General features: G+C 40.9%; 1 protein-coding gene across 4 annotated transcripts in view; it reads right to left on the bottom strand.

Moving 5' to 3' along the window:
- ZZZ3 (zinc finger ZZ-type containing 3) overlaps positions 1 to 17,181 on the bottom strand; it is a 57,413-nt gene extending 40,232 nt beyond the window's left edge. For 2 of the 4 annotated variants that reach the window (XM_065841749.2, XM_065841751.2), the window contains exon 1: positions 17,031 to 17,181. The gene's annotated coding sequence lies outside the window, so the exon portion shown is untranslated. Of the gene's footprint in view, positions 1 to 16,528; positions 16,609 to 16,694; positions 16,771 to 17,030 lie in introns of those variants that run through there. The other 2 variants (XM_071810557.1, XM_065841750.2) reach the window with 2 other exon arrangements.
- Between the last annotated feature and the right edge of the window lie 1,901 nt (positions 17,182 to 19,082).

Here is a 19,082-nt window from a genome sequence, read left to right as displayed (position 1 = left end):
TACTAACAAATTTGAGATACAGTAAATTACACAGGTCCTTGAAAAGCTCATAACATTAATTACACTAACTTGATTACAGTAACCATTTATCAAGATGTTATTCTAGCAGATTAGACTCCAATGGTATTTAACCTCTTAACCACAGCTAGAACACAGTTTCATACCAATAAACAGGAAAAATATTATTTTTTTCCTAATGAAGCTATTATTGCAATATGCAGAAAATATCAGGCTTCTGCCTGCCTAGGGAGGTGGTGGACTCACCGTCCCTGGAGGTTTTTAAACTGAGATTGGACATGGCTCTTAGTGCCATGATCTAGTAAATGGGCTGAAGTTGGACCAAGGGTTGGACTTGATGATCTCTGAGGTCTTTTCCAACCTAGCCAATTCTGTGTGTGTGATTCTGTGTGTGAAAAAGATACTGCTTTTTTTCCTACAGGTAGACTGCAATTGTAAGGGCTCATGAAGTACTTAATAATCCTGCTGGCAGCTTCCAGATGAAAAGGAAGTTGATAAACAGTGCTCCTTTTCTCTCTTAAAAGTCCTCAAGATAAACCAGTTTGTTAATTTTTGTAGAATACTACACTGGAAATACCTACTCAGTCTGATTTATTTCACAACACAGACTGCAAACAGTCACTACCATACAAAGTACACTGTAATGTGTATATTGCATGAAATACTGTACAGAATATATTTTTACCCTAGATGATTTTCAGTCAAGGGCATTCATTTGAAACACGCCAATTAATATACTTTTTATATGCAAAATTACAGCATCAGCTACATAAGCCCTAGAAGGCTATCATAGTGACAAACACTGATGTACAAGATACAGCAGTACTACATACACACAACCAGGTATTCTGCATGGGTTATGCTTAGAAGTGTAGTTACATAGGTACTAAGCCAAGTACCAACCCAGAGAGTTTGGAAAAAGGGAGCACGAGGTATGCAGTGCTTCCTGTAAAATATTCTGAGTGTTTTATCAGAATTAAAATGGTTTTGTTCTCATTTTTTAACAATAATGTTCCCTCTGTCCCCCAAGAAAACAAACAAACAAAAAAAAAGGCAAGAAGGATGTTTTTCCAATTATCTCCATTCATGAAAAATGTTTTAACCACTTATTTTCCTTCTGATAACACTTTTGACTCAATCTAGGAAATAAGCACGTTATTCTATAAGCAGATCAGCAAAACTGTTACCCTATGGGCTGGTCCTTTGTAGTCCTAAACACAACCCAGTTCTGCCAGACATCCCACTTTACCTACAGCATTTTTTACACTTCACATTCCTCTCTCAGCCATCTCCAAAACTCAAGGATGGTGTGGTCAATTCCAATATATACACGCACGGACTAGAGTGTCAGCAAACCATGTATAGCAGGGAACTGCTGGGCTCAAACTGTATTCCTCATTAGAAAGGCGACTCCAACTTTGATGAAAGCTGCAAACTCTTTACACTTCTGAGATGTCCACCCCAGCTAAATTTAGGGCGGTTGCTAAGTTGGCCAAGAGGTTCAAATGCTACTCAGTGATAATGGTAAACAAATAGAGGGATACCTTCTTGCCTAAGCTAAAGGGTTGATCTAAATTATGGCTGTAAATGCTTAAAACACATCCTGGACAGACTCCGGTGGGGGGAAATACAGAACTTTCCTGGCATCTATGAACAAAAGAAATGAAGTCTGTCACAGCTATGCTGTGGTCTGGCTGTGTCTTCTCACCAGATGCATTTTTGTGGTCACAGAATTACAGGCATCCCTTGCCTGATGCTGCAGGTATAATTGTACCACCACTCACTATGGAACTCAACAGATGTATTCTTACATGCTAGGAGTTCTGGAAAGTAATGGACTAGTTTATATGACAAACCATGCATTAACCTTGAATTTAAAGACTGTAGTCGCCTGCTACCATCAAATCATAGAATCAGTCATAGAATCAGACTTTGATATGTTAATTAAATTGTATGGTGCAACTGCCTTTGCTATACTCAGTCAAGTCTCCCGTGCACAAGCACCAGAGCAACACCTATTTCCTGCTGAAACAGTCTGAGATAGTGCTGCTGTTGAAATGTCTGACTGATATAACTCTATTCTAGAACTTCAACATTGTTGCAGTTCTCAAAACAGTGATTTGTGGCAAAAAGACCCATCCCTACTTCTTGTTCCAGCCTTCCGCAGAGGGCATTTTTTATTTTCATTCTCTCATTTTGTTGTTCGGTATAATACACAGCACAACTGTTAACTACAATAAGCCACACGATAGCTTTGCCTTTGCAGAGTCTTTCAAAGCAGTTTTGAGCATGTTCCTGTTCTGTGAGCTGTGTGTCAGCATCATCTACAGAGAGAAAAAGCCTGTTTCCCCAGGAATGCCTGAAGCCACACAAGAATTTTCTGCCACTGCTTGGGCATCCTGAAAGAACACTTACACTTGTATCAGCACTTACAAACAACATCTTAACAATTTATTCTTAGATTCTTTCCAAGTTCTGCTTTGCAACTGACACTGAGCTTGTGAAGCAGAGATTTCATACCATAACTACAGTTCTTCACTTTTCATGTGACCACTGATAAATAATCTTTAGGCTTGCTCCACTTACATTTTTCATCTAGATACAGACTTGTTCATTAGTTCTGCAGTTTTTACAGCCCTTGGCACAGTAAAAACTCAGAGCAGTCTGATTCATATTTTTTAATCTTTAAAAGTCACAAATGAATTATCCTGAAAGATTCAGCCAGAAGAACAAAACTTTTCCCACAGTAAAACTAGGCATCAGCTGTTTTTTCTCCAGGTGTCTTATTAACTTGCTGCACATACACATTTTATAGATGTAAAATGCATTTCTAAGAATTTCTGAGATTTTACACTGTTAGTCTAAACCCACCATTAACCTGTCAACACATTACTGAAATACAATTACAGCTTACCCTCTACATGTTTTTCTTTTTGCTTCCTTTATTCAACTTGGTGATATAAGGAATAGCTAGGTATTCTGCTTTTATTATTATTGTTCTTCAGGGTTGTTTTGGTTTTTAATACTCAGTTAATTATTTCTTGCACCCACATGAGACCATTTACTTTCAAAACTATGCTCACTGTTCAAGCATAAAATGAAAGACTGCCTACAAAGTGAAAAATTCATTCTGATTCTATTATCCCTTCCCACTTGCTGAATACTTTATCAAGCACTTTCTAAATATGTTCCATGCTCCAGATATTGAGATGTTACACTACATTTAGAGAGCAAAAGAAACTCACCTACTGCTGCCTAAGCACATGAACATATCTGCCACCTATGCACCTATACACTCAGTTCCCTTTGTATGTTAATTTAGTATCCATTTTCAAAACTTTTTCCTCATTAACTCTTTCTCCTTTCAATTGTATCTTGGTGGTGGCAGAATACAATTTTTGTGGTTTACTCAGAGCTCCCCCTTCTGCTTCACTTTTTATGACCTTGCCTATACACATTTTTCCAGGAACAAAGAGTAAACAAAAATAAAGATCCATGGTATTATCGGTGATGGAAAACTACTGCATAAACAATTATGCCTTTTCAACTACAACATCATACATGTTTCAAATACTCAGTACTAGTAACCTTAGTATATGCTTGCAGTTTTATCTGCCCTAACAGAACATATGAGACTCCAAGGTTTTAAGTAGCATCTTGCCTTTTCTCATTTGAATTTTCTGAAACTGAAGTGATTTCTGAGTTTCACCCTCTCAAGACTATAGAACTCATGACTACAGTAATATTTCACCAATTTGAGACTTCATCAGTTATCAATTCAAGAATACACTGCAAGTTATGACCCCATTTTAACAAAATAACAATTAAGAGTATTTAATCTTTTCTATAAAAATAGGTGTCTGGCTATGGTATCTAAAATTCTTGCTAGAATTTTTTCCCAAAATAGAAAGGAGATGCTCATCCTACCATTCCTTGTAATTACCCTGTAGCAGCAGCTAAAAGGACTGAAGAAACATAAAAAGGCTATTCAAGTTCCTGGTTAAGCCACTAGAGAATTCCTCAAAGCACAAGAACAAAGGAAAAAGAGAGAGCCACCATCTACCTTCAGCATATTTTATCACAGACTGAGGCAACAGGAAAGAGCTGCCAGAAGCTGGGTCAGAGAGTGTGAATTATATAGTTTCCATACCTATCCTAAGCAAACACGAGCAGATTGCCAGTTTCCTAAATGGCCAACTCATCACAGCAGCACAAAATCTGCACTTGCAAGTAAATTCTTGCTCTCCACAGGCATGGGCTTTGCCTCTGAAATGCACACCAGATTGTCTACACGCTGTATCAAATTATTTACTGTGCACTTATATAATGACTTACAGAAATATTATGTAAAATGGGTGGGTTTTTTCTGACTTTTAACCCTCTGAAACATCCAGTTTTACAGATCTGATCACTCCTTACAAGACCAAAGCCACTTTCACTAGTAGCTTTCTGAGACTGCCATAGACACAGTTTGGAATCTTTACAGGATGAATTTGAAAATAATCAATAAAAGCAGTTACAAAGTTAGAAATCAATTAATTCACTATGACAGTCATGTGTACATGTGCATTTATAAAGATTATCATGGAGAAGACTCTACATAGGGTTTTTTTTAATAATAAATCACAGTTTGCCAGTGATGTCCTAAAAATGCCTTAATGACCCTTTCTAAGGCACATTTTTTCAAACTATTCTAAGGAACTTAACAGTGCTATGTCAAACCAAGTGCTATGCTTATTCCTCACTTAGTACCTCTGAAGAGCTGACATCAAGTATTAAGTAAGGATTAACTTGACAAATGTAATTTACATGCCATCCATTAAACTGCTTAACCTTTTCTAATATACTATCAAAAAATAACTGATTGTCAGTTCTCTTAGCGAACATCTGAAATTTATGAATAAAAATAAGAAATTATTCAGCTATGAACAACAGTATTACACACAGCATAATGCTGCAGCCATAAAGAGAAATACAGTAAGAATAGAGCCCCTAAGCAGCCGTTGCTAAATCTTGAATATACGAAGCGCTCATAACTCAATGATATATTATCTCCCTAGGGCAATAAGCAATTAAACACATTCTTTTCTTGATAACAGGAGAAAATAAAAAATATATATATAAACCCCTATACTTTTAAAAATTACCTTCACCATATCTAGAAACACAGAAAATCCTGAAATACAGTGACCATGTCCAGCATGGCAGACCTGAGGACATACCTTTGCTGTACACTCCCAGAATTAATGGATATTTTATTTGGCTGATCACCTCGTTGTCTCGCACAGAGAAACTGTCCCAAACCACTGACTATTCTTGTTGCCTTTTTCTGTACTAAGTCTAGCAGACAGATCAGTGTGGGATAATCATATTCAAAGCACGGCCTATGTATGTCATGGATTTTTACCACAGAATAGTAATGTTTTACATTACGACCCCTTTCTAATAATACTCAACATTATTTACTTTTTTTGACAGCTAGTGAAAACCAAGTTCATGTTTTTTACAGAAATGTCTATCAAAACACTTTTCTGAACAGTAATAGCTGATTTTAAGTGAGGGTTGGGGCTTTTTGCATAAAAGTATTTTATTCTCCTGCATTACTTGCATTTCTGAAAATTAGTTTTTGCTTTTATTTTATGACCCATTCGCTCAGTTTTGTGAGATCCTTCTACAACTCTGCCTCAAGACAGTGGTGAAATGAAGAGTCATTGGATTTGTATTATCTGTAGACTATTATTGGAGTTGAAGCATTTTTTCTGCAATCACTGAAATAATTATTAAAACATTAGTACTCTGTAAGTATTTGACTGAAATTAACAACTCTGACCCTCTTCTAACATTTAAAACACCTGTTTATTTTGACTGAAAATCCCCCTCTTAAATCATGTGCCACCTAAGGTGTGCTCTACTTTCTTTCTGGAGTTCTGCATGCATACTTTCTGGATTATCTTTGCTCAGTTGAGGAAAATGTTAAAAGCATTTTAAAATTCACTCTTAGCGTTAAGGGTGAACACGTCCATGTATTTAAACAGCTACTAAGGAAATAAAACTCTAAAATCCACGTGTGAGTTAGCAGAATCATAACTGAAAGTATGTCATCCCAGGCCAGGAGCGTATGTTGAAGATTACATATTCCTTGACAATGAATGTTATGGACATCCAATGGCAAACACCTTTTTAAGTGACTGAACCCTCTCTTTCAGTAGTTGGCTTGATTTAGAAAGGTTCCACTGTCATCTCAAGTGGGTAACTCTCATGAGGACCTCATCATTTTGCATCCCAATAACTGCAATGCTATTTTCTCTACCACTGCTCTACTTACATCCATTTAGATGTTTCTCCAAAGAGCATTTCCTTAGTTTATTGCTTTGTCCAAGGCACCGCCTTACCTGTATCTTTCTAACACAGCAAACAAAGTCACAACCATCTATCATCTCACTCCATATCAACAGGGTTGATTCACAATCTGGTGAGCCTTCAATCATTCTCTCTTCAATTTTGCAACCAGACTTCCCAGGTGAGGTTTCGTTTTACCGTTAAGTGATTTAATCTACAAAAAGGAGCAATCCCACTCCCCTGTTAAATCTCAGGCACATCATCCTTTTTCCCATGCAGTTGCTTTAGTATTCAATCCGATCTCACAATGAGCTGATTTAGAAAATACAAACCCCTACAGAAGAGCCATTATTTTTCTGCTAGTTTAGCTCCCTAAACAGACCTACTGTAATGGTCAAATGACCACAGGTGCTAGTGGAAAGCAGGGGTCACAACTATGTACTTTGGTGACAGATAGCTGTTGGATCAGGTTAGCTGTAACATGAAGCCTTACTCTCAGGCTCTGCCTTATGCTTTGAAAGTGTTAAAAAGCACAGTTACTTCTTTTAACTTGGAACTGTAATCTTTCGTGATGAAGATAAAAATATTTCATAACTGATGCACAGGAAATATTTCAACCATCTTGCTGTTTTCATCTGTCTGTATTTCCCAGCTATAACCTATATTAGACTGGAATTGTGAAGTCCTTGGGGGAAACATTCTCCATGCCTGCTTCTGCAAAGCAGGGGTCATTAGCATCATTTGTTTTACTTTCCCTTCATTCTGTTTTACTGTTCACCCAAATATAAAACTGCTAAAATTCTATTGAAAATTTAACTGAAATCCAGTTGATGCAAGTCTCTACTGGCAGAACCTCAGGCACAAAAAAACCCAACCACCCCCACAACACAAACAACAGACCTTCTGTGTTCTGATTTGTTACTGATTCAAACCCTAGGGCTCTTTCTGACATCTCATTTTGGAAAATGCAGTCAGTGAAGGTCAAAAATAAAGTTGTCCAGACTTCAACAGAACTTAATTTCTAAGTATAAGGAAAACAAACTTTTGTTTCAAAGCAGCAGCAAGAGCTGATGAACTAGGGAAGCTATCAACGGACACATTTAAGGGAGGGTAAGCAAACCAAACTTAAATTCTAACTCACGCACTTCTGCAAATCAGGCCAACTGACAGAACGGGTAGGATGAGAAGAAATGTCCACATGATTATTTGGTACAAGTCATGCAACAAAGCTACAGTGACACATGAATCAAAACTGAAAATGGTAGCAAGTATATTACACAGTAAGCCTATCCAGAGCTCTACTGTTTCTCAACAGACCTTCTGGGATGATTTCTTTGGGAGAATTTCTTGGGCCAAGTAAATACAGGCATACAACAACATAATAAGAGTTTTTTTAAAAAGACAGTTGATCTAACTGCAAATAATTCAATTATGAGCTCTACCCTAAGAGCAGGACACAAAGTCTGATCACAAGACTTACCTCTCGAGTGGAAAATCAATGAGACGCGAGTCACGCTGGATAAAGTGACATTAACTGGCCTGCCTTTACCTCCATATTCCTGCAGAAGATTCCCTCTCTACATTCAGAATTTCAAGAGGAGAAAAAAAAAATAACCCTTCATGTAACATAGCAAGTTTCAATAAAACCACTTCTGGGCTGTAATTAACCAGGGATATTTTCAGATCACAAGTGACATAAGTGAAATTCAGAAACACTAACAAGGAATGAATTACCTATATTGTTGGTGTGGGGTTCTTTTGAGGTGTACTCATAAAAAAACAACCACAAAACACTGACTAGATCTTAACATCAAGAAATCTGTTCCTTTACACTTCGACACTTGGATAATTTGAATGGTCCTGACAGTAAACTGCACTCCATGAAGAAATCCATTTATGAGAATGAAATACAGAGGATACTTGAGGATTTTCAGAAATCTCTTTGGTTCAACAACAAAGACCTTCAAACTACATGTCAAGAACCACACTGAGATAAAACCTAGCATCTAAAACATCTTTAAATGAACCGTGAAGTAGGAAAAGAAATCTGAACAGGACACATTTCACCTTGGGGAGGGCGAGTGAGGAAATGGGGGAGCTTTATTTGCACTAGGACGTCATACCAATAGTAAACGTTTCTCATTGTCCTTTACAGCAGTGGCTGTGAGATGGCAGCTATGTGAAAAACCTTTTCCATCTGAAGTATCTTAGGAATCCTCTTAACAAAGGATCAGTGGATTCCCAATTATGCGATCCAGAGAAATTCTCAGCTGACCTCACTGAAGAGAAATGAGATAACTACACTTTGTTCTGTTAGAAACCACTTCCTCACAGATGGATTATAAAACTACACAAGCATACATGAGGAGTAATTGCATTACTGCAGCCTCCACAATGATACTGTGAATAATTTTTTCAGCCTTTCTGCATTTTAAGCAATGCACTGGATATAGCAGAATTTCCAGAAAACTGACACAATAAACACTATGATTCTGCTAAAACCAGTAAACTAGTTAAAATAAAAAATCATAAGCTGTAGTGGATTCTATTTTGCCTATTATTCCAGGGCAAAATAAATTAAAAATATACAGGACAGTTGCAGACTGAGGATTTAAAAGAACTGGAACATCTGGTTAGCTTCCTTCTTTTGTGAAGGCGTGCTTTTGAGGAAATGCCCAAAGAACAGAGCTGGCAGCACTGCAATGCACAGAAACATTGTCAAATCTTTTCAAGTGACAATTTACACAGAGTAGTTACTAACAAAAGCAATATAATCCTGTGTACCTAACCAGTAAAATTCACTGTTAGTTACGCTCTGACTTTCAGAGACATGTTACAGAGAAAGCACAAGCAAATTAAAAGAAGGTAGTGGGTGGAAGACAAGACATATATCAATATATTCTAAGTTCAGAATGATTAATAAAATGTAAGCTTTTGAAGTTGCCAAAGAAATTTAATACACTCGGAAACAAAGAGGGGGGGGAAAACAAAGGCAAACAAATCCTAGCATATCTTGCAATGTTAACAGATTCCCACTCCAATTATTTTAATCTGTCACTGCCTATACATTCTCCCAGTCCACTCCGCAAGAAACACTTCTCCAAACTCCAGGTTAAAACAACCTTTTTCAGACAGTTGTGTTTGACAATTTCCTCTCAGCTACAGCTCCTCAGGTGGAGCTTAGAGAATACGTACATCTGTCTCTGCCTAAGACTTAAGCCTTTGTGCCCTTACTGCATGAGATACTGTGACCCTTTTATAATACTCCACAAAAAAGCCCCTGTGCTGCAGTGAAACATATAAGGAAAATCCCTGGAAGACTTAAAATATCTGAGGAAAGGAACAAATTCCTCTTCTGACATCATTCTACTATAGTGAACAGCGCTTGCTTTCTTCCTTTATTGATTTTTACAAACAGGATTCTCATGAACAGCTTTGAAATCACATTTATTTAACTGAAATAAAGTATACAAAACCGTTAAGAATTAACTTCCACCATGTCCTGCTGCTTTTGCAAGTACACGTAGCAAACATTGCATCAGGATCTAAGCTCAGTGCCATGTCAGTTACCAACACTGTTTCCCACTGCTTTAGTGACTAATTTCACATCAACTGCACCAAACAGAATAATGACAGCCTGTGAGATTCAAGTATATATAAGGTTTCATCCACATAATTGGTAAGATGCAAAAATGCCCTCAAAGCCTAATTACAATTAGGCAGTAATGGACTGAAAGCATTACTTTATCTAAATCCTCTACAGTCTTTTTAAACATTGAGAATGTGATAGAATTTGTTTCACTTTAACTTTTTTCCCAGTTACAGAGTACATACACATGTGATACGGAGCCTATCCTTCATTCGGCATTAAGCCCCAGGCAGTTTTGTCAAATTTCAAAAATCAGAAAAGCTTGAACAATGTCACCTGGAACATAGGCAGTTGATTTTGAATAGAAAAAGTGCAGAATAATTAATTAAACTGAATTTGATTCAAAACAGTCTTATCAAATTGTCCCATACTTTTAACCCTAAAAAGATTTAACAACTCATTTGTGTCAAGGTTAGTTCTTTTAATTTAATCCAATATTTTAAAATTACCTAAAAAATCTCAAAGAAGATATTTTGTTTGAAACTAGTATATGTAGTAGAAAGGATACATTTCTATTCAGGTTTTTCCATATTGTGACTATTACACAGCAATGAACATGAAAGACTGAAATCTATTTCTAATTCAAGGAACACAAATCAATTTTAAATAACATCATATTTATATATCAAACTGTCCAGGAACATGAAGTTACTTTATAAGTTATGATTATCTCTTGAAGTACGTCTCTCAGATAATAACTGTTATCTCTATTTTACAGAAAGAAGGTGAAGTTGCATCATTTGCTCTGTTTCAGAGCCTGGAATGCACCTGATTCCCTGGCTCCCTGGATTTAATCTTTTGAACTTTGCTTCTCTTCAACCAACCCTTCTGAAGGACTTTGAGTCTGTCTCAGTTTATTTCTATTGGATCATAAAAAACACATAAAGGTAAGTCAAAGATATTACATCTACAGTAAAGACTCTATTATTTTCAAGATGACACTACAGGAGGTTTTAATAAATACTTTATAAAAAACTTAAATCTTAGAAACTGTCACGTCACTTATTTTTTTAATAGATCACAGCCATTAAAATTGCAAAAATCATAAAAATGTGGTGACCTAATGCTGACAAGTCAACCTACTTCCTGTGCCAAGGACAGATCAACTATACCTGAGAATCAGCTCTAAAAGGAGGTTATTTAACCTTTTCTACAGCACTTTCAGCAACAGATATCCCATTACCTCCCCCAGATATTTAACCCTGTGATTATCTATCCACAGAACTGCAAAGTTTCTTCTAACATTGAAATCTCCTTTTGTGCTCTTTAGAACCATTATTTCTTACCCTACCTAGAGAGAACAGTTTCTTACATTCTTCTCTGTAGCAACTGTTCCTGTATTTTAAGCCTATTATTGTGTCTCCCCATCTCTGCTGTAGACTGAACAAGTGCAATTCTTTCAGTCCTTCCTCAAAGGTCATTATTGCAACTCTTCTCTAAATACTCTTCAACTGACCCAAAACTATTTTAAACGGAGTAACAAAAAATGGAGACGGTACCTCATCTGAGGCCTTACACCGAGAAGAATTTCATATCTTACATGCACCAACAATCCTGTTCATATATCCCAATGAAACTTGGTTTATTATAGAACTGTCATGACTGCTTTGTGTTCATTTTGTGATACAGTTGCTTATTTACACAACTGTCACCCAGTCAGTTATTTCTCATATTTACGTTTGCTGTTGCTAACTGAACATATTATTTTGTGTTTCTCTTTACAGAACTGCATGCCATATAGTTCACATCATTCATCCAATTTGTCCAGACCATTTTATACTCTAGTGCTTGTATTCCTTCCCAGATTCGTACTGTCCAGGCAGTTACTAAATCTGCTTTGGTCTCTCATGCAGGTCACAAACTGGAAGACTAAACAGGATTAAATTCAGAAAATACACCTGCACAGTTCCACTCAATGCATGCCTTCAATTTGAAATGTCCTTAGAGCATGTAATTAATAAGTAACTAATCAGCATGGTACATGTTCTCTGACGGTATCTATTTTTAGTGTTTAAAGATTCTTTAGCTGTGGAGATTAAATTCCTGACTTCGACACTACTGTATAGGCAGAGTATCTTTCAAACACAAATATACAGAGGAGGCTCTACTATTCTCCTCCCCCTTTAATGTATTTGTATGTGGCCCAGTAACCCAGTTGCATCCCTCCTCCAACTTTGAATTTGGGCTATATCCCTGTTTATCTTTTCTATACTAGATACACTACAGGGACACTTCAATTCACACAAAAAATCACTAGCTCTGAAAAGTTCAGATCTTATGCACATATATTTATATATATGCACCAATAAAACAAAACCAACAAGAAGCGGGATGTTACCATTTATGTACCAATAGACAAACTCTGAAGAACACTCATTTCCTTTTTGACTTTTAAATTTTCTTACTACAATAAGTGTTTTAAACGAAGCTCAAATCATTACATTTTCATGACACCAGTCAGTATTCCTCATGACAAAGCTGTAAAAGACTGACAAAATCCCACTGCTCTACTACCGACATACTCTCTAAAAGCTAACCTTTTACCCTTCTTACCACTAGTGTGGCTGGCATATGTGCACTCACTAATCAAAAAAATATTTCTGTTTAAATTAGTAGTAGTAAAAACACCTCTAAATCTTGGACAATCAAATTGTCTACCTTGCCAACATTCATATTTCTATGTCCTGTGATGAAGTTCAGCAGACCAGAAAATCTGGAAAGCGACTAATGGCAATCTAATAGATAAAACATCACCACAGGAGAATCAACGGTTTTCTGAAGCAAGACACAAAGCAATCAGCTTAACGGCAAGCAAAAATATTTAAATTGAGTATCAGGTAAAACTTCAACCGTGGGGTGATGAGCTGCTGAAACAAGCAACACGAAGAGGAATTTCATCATCAGAGGGAATGATCTCAGTACACTTCCAAAGGGCAGAGGATTGGACCAGCTGATCTTTCTGCATTTCTATGTTTAACTGAATTCATCATAAGCCCAAAACATTAGAGTAAATTTAAAGAACAGTTATTGTGAATTGAGCTACAAAGCTTTTTCTCTGAATACATAAAAACCTCCTGTATGACAAACTGTCCGTATAAGGAAAAGTAGTTAAATGCATACTTCTAACTAATACACAAATTTTGAACGCAAACTGTACAAGTTATCAATCTATTATGCTACAAAAGCAAACCCGAGGGTTTTGATTACAAGCAGTACCTAATCAGAGGACCTTTTGAAAAGTCTTTTTGTTTGAAAAACAGTGCCCAATAAGAGAACACGCTATTTGATGTTCAGCTCTGCATTTCTTAAGTGTTTTATGAGTGACTCAGAAAGAAGGCCTTCACAAAACTAGAACAAACTCTCGTGACTGCTCTTCTACAACCAAGGCAGTTTTTGAAGCAGAAACCACATTTACAATGTTCTTACAACTAATAGAACAATATACACTTAACTGTTAGAGTGTAAAGTTTATTGAAGGCACGTTCTTATAATCATCAGCTTGATTTCCAGCAAAGAACACCTAATTTGGAAACTAAAAAAAAAAATACTTCCTCACTACATAAGTGAGAAAGTTTCTCACTTTCTGCAACTTCACTCCCACCTACAGATGTGGCAGATTTTCTCTTGTTCAAAGCTTTTGAGGAGAAGTTCTACAAATATCTGTCTGGAATAGTCTAAGTACATTTAAAACAATCCTAAAGAAAGGAAGAAAGAGGTCTTACAGTACTGTATTCCTAAAACTGTATATGCAATGTAAATCTATGGATATAAGCAAGTGTTGAGTACTTGAAAAATAACTTATCTCTTGCAAATCTGGTTATGACTGGATAGACGTGTATCATCAGTTCCCACACAATGCAAAGACTTCCATTTTTGGGAAAACCAAAACAAAGCAAACCCCAGTATAATAGGCCTGAAGACTTCAAAGAGAGTTTTTCAAATACAAAAGACTAATTTAAAAAACAACAAAAACCCCCAAGCCCACAAGTAAGACTGACTGCAAGGACTTCTGCTCCAACTTCCCAAGTACTTTTTTTAAGAAAATACTTCTTATTTTCCATATCAAACAAGGCGGTAAAAGCGCAGAGTAAAGTCTTATCACCTTGTACCCGCCACACAACTCTTACTGACCAGAAGTCAACCTACCCAAAGTACCCAGAATGATCTGGAAGAACCAGGAAAAAAAATCCTTAAGTCTCTTGGAAATACAGGAAAAGTGAAGCTTTCGTTCTCTATGAGACTATGGACAGCAGACTAGAATCTCCCTACACAAGTACGTTAGAAACACTGATAAATACCAGAGGAGTCATGTGCTGTTCAGCTGTAGAACAGAGGCCCATACATTCCCAAATTTTGTGAAACAGAGACCTAGTTACTTTTGCACATTAAACATGTAATACCACTGACCTCAAAGATCCTATTTGCTATTTCTCTTTTTCAAGAAATGTTAAAAATTATGACACAAAACATACGATTGAACTTCATGACTAAATAGCTTAGTAACAAAACTATTTAATAACACATATCTTTTAGTATTTATATAGCTGGGGTAAGCAATGCAAAGGAAAATTCAATTAATGGTGGTACAACTGAGAATTGCAACAACTACCTATATTGGACTAAATAACGAGACACATAAATTATCAACAGAATTCCAATTTAAGGTCATAACTGCTGCTCCTTACTGACACACACTGTACTATATAACAGTGCTTCACAAAAAGCCTTACTGTAAATTGAAGACAATGTTTTGATGAAATAAACATGACAGCACTTGAGAAAGCCTGCAACCAAAGTTGTTCAGGTTCTGAATGACTTGCCAGAAGTCACATGTTAAAGTAAATTACTGACTGTTAACCTCTTCTAAGGCAATGGGAGTTTCATGAGTGACTTCACTTCGCTGAAAATTTCACCTGATAGCCATTTTTTTAAACATTTTACCACACATTCTTTACTTTAAAAGGGCTGCATTTTTCTCCCCTACTGTTTAAAACACACCCTATTTTTTTCCCTTAAACTTTTTTCCACTTCTCATTAAGCAAATAGTGTTATTAATCAGAATGACAGTACAATAAGATCATAAGATACCTGAAAACAAACTGCAAAAGTAACTTGTCAACTTATTTTCTGACAAGTTATACTTGCTTATGAAAATAATCAAATGTTGCTAGCCTCAAAACTACCAGTCCTTACTGGATCACCAATCCTTGTAGCAGCTAGGAGGTAGGGGAAAGCATAATATCTAACCACATGTTACAAATACAACCAAGAAGCATATTCTGAAAAGGTTGCGCAAGTTAGTATTTAATATGAAATACAGAATACACTGAAGAGCTTCACCTTAAAAACCTCAGTAAACAATCACTATGTTATTAGTACAGTAATAACGACAATATCAATGGAAAACTTGCAAATATATGTACAACCACTGAAGAGCTACTGTAATTTCTTTAATAAAGACTGCAAACATATTTCCAAAATAAAGCCTAGAACACCAAAGCCTAAAGAACAGAGTCTTTTACAAAAAAAATAGTATTGGTTATGTGGCAGACTAAAAACTAGATTAGTAAACTGAAGAGTTATATTCCAAGACTACAAAAACTGCCAGCATTCCTAGATAAACAGGAGTAGAACACAAGGCACCATAAGGAAGCAGAAGAACCATATGCTCTCCCTTAAGAGAGATCAGGACTAGGAGACAAAGGGGATATTGCTGAGCTGGGAAGTTTGCATACTACTGGAATTATTTTTTCCAAACACAGGAGAAAACAAATTTATTTTACAAGTTTGGAATATAATGGATCATATATCACAGCCTCAAGAGAGATCAAATTTGTGATGTTAAGTATCTCTCTTTTTGGCCCCCCGCATCCTCAAACATCAGCATTCCTACAAGGCTGGAGCACTCTGGGTTCAACAGCAGGAACCTCAGCTAGTACAGAAACAGCAGCACGGGACAGGTGTGGAAAGCGACCCCAGACAGCAAAACCACCATGAAGTGCTTGTGGGGGACCAGGGCACGGCCCAGGGCTGCACGTTGGTCGAGGAAGGGCCAAAGGACCCGCGGATGTTGCCCCAGACTGAGGCAGCCAGAGGCACGGCCAAGTCAGCGCTGTGCACTCGAGCAGCCCGTCCCGCGGGCGGGGACAACCGGGGGCACCAGCGGGCTGTGCGGGGCTCGCCGCCCGGCACCCGTGGCTGGAGGGCCCGGGGCACAGGTGGCGCGGCCGCGGGGGAGAGGCGCACAGCGCTGGGAGCCGGCCCGGCCCGCAGCCCACGCCGCTCTGGAGAGCCGGCCCGGGGGGGCTGGCGCGGCCCGTGCGCTGCGAGGGGCGGGCGTGAGGTGAGCTGAGGTGAAGCGGGGCAGGGCCGGGGCGGGGGGAGGAGGGAACGGAACGGAGCGGAGCCAGTCGCGCTTCCCCGGGGCGCCCAACCCCGCCCCGCTCCCCGTGTGGCCCGGGGCGCGATGCGGGGAGGAGGCAGGTCCCAGGGTCCCCGCCCCCGGGCCCCCGTTACCATTACCCAGCACGCCCAGCGCTGCGCCGCCATCCCGCAGCCGGCCCGCTCCCGCAGGGACCGCGCGACCTCGCGAGATTTCCTCACCCCTCCGCGCGCCCCCCCTTCCCCTCCCCGCGACCCGGCCCGGCCCCGCGCGCGCGCACGCGCACCGCCCGCGCTCAGCTCAGACCCAACATGGCGGCCGCGGCGCCGCGCACGTGTCCCCGTTCCCGCGGTGTCGAGCGGGCGCGCGCACGGACACACACGTAACGCTTGGGGGGGGACACGGGGGGGCGGGGCCGCCGCGCACGCGCACGAGGCGCCGCTGCGGAGCAGCTGATTCGAACAAGGCGCGCGAGCCGCCACCTCCTCCCCGCACGCGCTGGTCACGTGGGGGCTTCCCCCCTCTGGCTCCCTCCTCCTCCTCCCTCCCCGCCTTCCCCCTCCCCTCGCGGGTTCCGAACTCGGCACCATCCGGGTCCCCCTTCCCCCGGGGCCGGGCCCACGCCCGGGCCCGAGCCCTCACCTGGCGCCCGCTCCTCGGCGCGGCCGGCCCGCGCAGCCCCGTGAGCGGCTCGCTCCCTCCGTGCTGCCCGCACCAGGCAGCGGCGGCTCCGCACAGCGCCTGCTCCCCTCAGCGCGGCGGCGGCTCCTTCCGCTTCCTTCCCCTCCCCCTCCAGCCGCTGCGGCGGGGACCCGCTCCCTGCAGCTCCGCCTGCTGGCAGAGGGCGGAGGCGCCCGGCCAGGCCTGCCGGCGGCCGCGGCCAACGGCCGGGGGGCGGCCCGCTGCCCCCGGGCGGGGGAGGGAGCGGAGCGGCGCCGCGCTCGGGCGTGCCCCGCGGGGAGTGCCGGCCCTGCGCGGGGCGGGGGGGCGGCGGCGGACGGGCCGTGGCCCCGTGCGCTGGGGCAGGTGTCTGGCGCGGCGCCCTGAGGAACGGAGCTCCGCGTGCTCGGCCGGAGCGGCACCCGGCGGCTGTGGGTGCTCCCGCCGGGCCGGGCAGCGCCGCGGCCGCCCCGCCTGCCGCCCCCTCCGGCGGGCTGCTCTGGCGCCGAGCCGCGGTGGGAGCCGGCCGGAGCCGGGTGACTTGCAGGTTTGCTGCGGGTGGGAACGAGAAGGGCAGCAGCGTCCTGCCGGCTGGAGGTGCTGCTTCCCGGGCCGGACGAGGCAGTTCCTGCCTCTGGAAGGGCCGCCTGCCTCCACAGCCAGGCTTCTGCCCCCGAAGCGGGGCTGTTGCGTTCGCGGCTCCTGGACAATTTCCAGAGCTCTCTCCTGCCGTTCTCGGTTCAAGTAGTGCCTCAGGAACAGGCACCGTCGGGCACTCCAGCCCGTACCTAAAATTGAACCAGTCGTGCTTTCAAATATCTTATTTTGGTACCCGTCTCTGCTAATGTGTATGTGATCAGCAAGAGTTAGTACTTACCACACAGTCTGCTTGGATTTATTTCTGTACTATGGAGGGAGAGGAAGTACTGTGCCTCTCTTACTATCTTTGTAACTGCCTGGTGTGTTTTTCTTGATACACCACGGTTAGAATGCATCTGCAAGAGCTTTGTGCAGCCAAGAAACACAAAAGACTCAAGTTTCCTGTTAAATACTAATGAAATTCCAGAACCGCTCAATTAAGAACGATTAACTTACCAAATTGCTAGAAAATCCTAAACTAAAACAGTTTTCTGTAACAGAAGGCTAAGTACTGAAGACTATTTTCAATTGCTTTAAAAAGTAGTTACTGCATGGTAATTCAACTGACTGATACTTTTGTGAAGAATGTAGATTTAATAAAATCCTAATTGCCCAAATTACAAGTCTAGTCATACGCTCATTCTGCAATGCCAGAGTCTGCAGAAAAACCTCAGCGGCTTTTCCACTTTCCCAAGCAGTTCTCACTTTCCTCCGCATCTTGCTGACTTGGAAGTCTTCTCCTGTGATCACATTCAAAACAACTGAAATCCCACAAGGGAGAGAAGGAAGCTTGGGTTTTGGGGGGGGTTGTTTGTTTTCTCCTTGTAGCTATGCCACTGTTCTCATGCAGTCTTCCCGTCTGTGTGCCGAAATCTGAAAGAGGAATGGAGCTTTTTGCATTATTGCAGGAGCACCTGTAAGTACTAAAATGTTGTGAATTGCCATCCATTTAGAAATATCATCACTTAGTGGCTGCAGTGGCTAAAGATATTGCATTTCAGAAAAGTTCTACTGCTTTCACAGGAGAACTGAAAGTTCTCAGCTGTTTCAAAGCAAAATTGATTTTATTCTCCCCACCCCCCAAATTCCCATTTCTGTTTAGGGGGCAGTTGAGCAACAGAGCTGCCCTGACCCACACAGGACCTTCCTGCTGCCCACTCTGGTACTCATCTACACATATGGTGAACCAGCTGGACTTCCCAAACCACCAAGAAACATTTCCTGTTTCTGGTGTTTTTCAGCTAGAAAATAAACTGCATTGGCTCACCGTGGAGACCAACAAAAGAGTCAGCAGGAGAGGTTGGCATGAGAGAGTTGCCAGCAGAGGGGAGGAACCAGACAATCCTCTTGGCAGCAGTAACTTTTTGGCAACAGCATTAAACCCGTTGAACTGTA

Source organism: Patagioenas fasciata, chromosome 6 (assembly GCF_037038585.1).
Source record: "Patagioenas fasciata isolate bPatFas1 chromosome 6, bPatFas1.hap1, whole genome shotgun sequence".
Lineage (NCBI taxonomy): Eukaryota > Metazoa > Chordata > Aves > Columbiformes > Columbidae > Patagioenas > Patagioenas fasciata.
The sequence above is the reverse complement of the archived record's forward strand: the minus strand, read 5'-3'. Positions and strand labels throughout refer to the sequence as shown.